The following is a 4,266-nucleotide window of genomic DNA, read 5'->3' as shown; positions in this document are numbered from 1 at the left end:
ATCGTGGTTAGTTTTGATGGTTATTGGGTACCACTGTGGTGTACTCATGTTAAGGTTCTGCATATTTTTGTGCAGATTCAGATATCTCTGAGTCTGCCTGTCGTTAACTTGATGTTGGAGATTTTCTATGGAGACGTAAGGTATACCTGCTACTACGCTTGCAAGCCGCGGAGTCACGTTCTGGAGCTTTACTTTGTTACTATTTATTTTTATTCCAAACAGTGATGTATTTGATATTTTTAGTTACTCTATGATTCCTACTACCGATTTTGTGATATTGTATATCTATTGATCGTTGTTGGTTATGCATGGCATTTACTGGTTCATGTTTAATGATTAAATGGTTTAAGTCTGTTGGTAACTCGGCCTGTGTTAGGTTTACCTAGTTTTAGGGAATATATGCCATCACAATTTTTTAAGGTGTGATTTTGGGATCGTGACGGTAATTTAGTAGAAAAATCAACATGTTTAAAATGCCGTGGATAGATAATCAATTTTATTTGCTTAGTTAATAATTAATCTAAGTTTGTGTGGGTCGACATCCGACTTTCTAGACACTGTACTACTTGATGGCCATGTATATTAGTGTGTACGTAGGGAACCAACATTGTGTCTGCCGGTTTAGATGAAAAATTCATTTATGTTTTTTCATTATTTTAATATAGAAATATCTCGTTATTCACTTTTGCTAGAATATATTATTCGAATTCCGCAAAGAAAAAGAAAAATCAACTTCAACGATCATTACTCTTGATCCTAAACTGTAACTTTTATTTTAATTGTCACGTTTAAGCCAAATAGAACACTTAAAATTGAACTGAAAGAGTACCATATTTGCAACTGGAGTAGGGGAATTGAAGAAATACACAAAGCACCAGCTCCTAGTAATATCTCATTTGAAAATGCATAAGGTAAATTTTTGCGCGCGCGCGCACTATCATAAAATTACTGAAAGCACGAAATGTGACAATACAAAGAGTTTTATAACTTTGTAAATTTTGAATGATATATATATATATATATATATATATATATATATATATATATATATATATATATATATATATATATATATATATAATTTGCAACAACACGTCAACACGTCAACATCTACAGAAGAATTAACACTATTATAAAATTACTGAAAGCACGAAATGTGACAATAGTATAAAATCAGGACTATATGAACCACACACTAGCATCAACGCATATGGAGAGAGAAGATAATTATACTCAACTTTGGAATATTTCTTGCAGTAATTTTAATGAAAAAGGCAAGAATTAATGATTTGAAATTGCACTGGTTGCGTTGTCGACTTGTTGTAATTGTATGAGCAGCTTCTAGCAGCTGCTTTTTTCTATTAAATATTTTCCCCATACCATTTTATGTGATATTATTTTATTGTATATGGAATTTAAGAAAGTAATACTTTTGAAACAAGTAAAATCAGTTATACATACTTTTGTGAAGGTAAAATAAAAAGTCTAAAGTTGAGATATAGTATGTTATACATTCTTTTTTGGACAAACTTAAATGGAAAACACATCACATAAATTAGGGGCTTTTGCATCTATATCCGATTTTAGAGTCACAATTAAACTTATACCTACTTTCCAAAAAAATTTACAAGCCTACCCACTTTACGACCAACTTCAGACTTATCGAGTCTGAAGTTGAAAAAAAAATTAGTCTGAAGTGCAATGCACTAAAAATTAAGGCCAAATAGGTTTGAAATGCAATAAATATTTTCATGCACTTAAGAATAGAGAGGTCTGAAGTGAAAAAATAGCACTTCAGATTTATTTAAGACCAAATAGGTTTGAAGTGCAACCAATGGTTTTATGCATTTCAGGCCAAAAAGTTTGAAGTGAAAAAATTGCACTTCAGATGCACTTAATTAAGGTCAAATAGGTCTGAAGTGCAACTAATGGTAGTGAAAACATTGCACTTCAGATGCGCTTAAGGCCAAATAGGTCTAAAGTACAACTAATGGTTTCATGCATTTAATGTCAAATAGGTCTGAAGAGGAACCAATGCTTCATGCACTTAAGGCCAAATAGGTCTGAAGTGCAACCAACATTTTCATGCACTTAAGGCCAAATAGGCGTGAAGTGTAAATTGTCCAGAAATAGAAATTTATTCTTCGAATTTTAATAATCCAATATACGATTTACACACCTAAATCTACTCCAAATAAGCTCAAATTTAAAACATAACCTCCAAATATCATAAAGAATAAACTTCAATCATCAATTTGTCAAAACAATGATAAATCTAACGAACTCATTTTGCAATTAAGAAAAAGAAGAAGAAGAAACCTTAAGCAATAGTAAAAATAAAATAATGCGCCATGACACCTCACCATTGTAAAACATCATAAACTACCTTAAAATATATTCACAAACACCTTATATCACTGTCATCCGAAGAAGAAGAAGAAGAAGAAGAAGAAGAAGAAGAAAGAGGATAAAAAAGCCTAAAGTTGTTTTAATTTTGGGCTCTAACTAAAAAAAATTAAATATAAATATAAATTAAATAGGGCCAACCAAATAGAACGTCTCTATAATTTTTCCATAAATTAGAACACATAGGAGGGAGTAATGAATTGGCCCATACCCCGGTGTTCTGTGCCTCTCATGGACGACCAGTTCAAGGGTGAGTTGGACCCGAACCGATACTGCAGCTTTTCAACGGTCAAATAAACATTAAAGTCTTCAATCATATTCGTTTATTTCAATTCAAATTACATTCTTTTCATTTTGAGACGTTTCAAAAATATTGAATACCATTTTATTTAATATAACTTTCGTAATTTTCAAGAATTTATTTTCAATATATTATTCAAACTTTAAATTTAATGTGATATATGTTCTATTTTCATCTAATATCAATTTAATATTCTTTTGTTATCGCCAAAATATCATATAAGCCAACTTAATTTAGTCAAACATCATCACAAAAAGTAAATAAAAAAAAACATTTTCTTGACAAACAAAAACATCTACATTATATTAATTTTGTCGAGTTTTGAAATACCTTTGTTATTGTAGTTTTTAATAAGAATTAATTAATGTATGCGAGATGTGAAATCGAAAATCAATAAAACTTCACGAAAATAAACTATGTTAGAAATTTGGGAGAGCTTAATTTGCTTGTCTTTCATCACGGATAATTTAACAATTATATAAAGACCGGTCGTCGTTGGCGATTCTCAACTTGCAACAAAGACCAGTCGAAAGTGAAACGAATTCCTCGTCATTTTGCAAAACCGTTTCAATTTGGAGTTTGGAATATATGATTAATTAATGATTGGTATGTGCACGGAGATAGATCAATGATTATGCAACTTAATTTTCGCATCTAGCTGCCTCAGCCTTTTTTTTTGGTTTCACATTCGGTATTCGATATCTGCATTGAGACCCGATTAAATTTAGATTCGCACTAAAAAATCTCACATTGGTGAGTAAAGCGTTCCCTAACAAAAACGACTTCATACCCAGGGTTCGAACACGAGACCGCTAATTAAGGATAAAAGAATACTTACTACTTTACTACAATATTTGTTGATCTGCCTCAGACCTTTTTATCCAAAGACCAAAGCCAGAGATAAGTGGCATGGGTCCACTTTAACTCAGCTTGCGCACTATAACTAATTTTATGAGGTACCGCTATCTTTCACTAGGTATCGGATTTTTCTATCGACCAGGATGAAAAAACTATCTTCTTTTGCTTTTATCGAAATTTAAACTTAAAAAATTATGATTCTTTAACTCGCTTTATTGATTAACAGGTCACAACCTTATATACAAAAGCAAGGGCCATAACTCTGTTTACATTCATATATTTATTTTGTGAGTACCGTTGGGAATAAATCCCCACAGTAATAATATTTACAGTAATAAAAGCAGAATAATAATATAAGAGTCAGACACGTTAATAAACAAGAATAAAAGAGTGACAATGACACCGAAATTTTTACGTGGAAAACCCTTCTGAATATGGGAAAAAATTACGAACCCGAGAGGAGCAACTGATATCACTATAGTAAGGAATTTTACACTTTGTAGGCTCGAGTAAAATACTACAAAGACCACTACAATGCTCAAAAGAAATAACCCTTTTTTGATATTCCACCTCACTACAATATCGCTCACACTCTCTATTTTCATCACAGACTATTTTCTTATACCATATTTATGATGCCTCACTCTTTCTTTCTCTCTTTGTTGGTGTGTTGAAAGAAGTGAAAGAGCTCTCCTTTTATA

This window comes from Nicotiana tabacum, chromosome 10, assembly GCF_000715075.1.
Source record: "Nicotiana tabacum cultivar K326 chromosome 10, ASM71507v2, whole genome shotgun sequence".
Lineage (NCBI taxonomy): Eukaryota > Viridiplantae > Streptophyta > Magnoliopsida > Solanales > Solanaceae > Nicotiana > Nicotiana tabacum.
Note: the sequence above shows the minus strand (reverse complement) of the source record.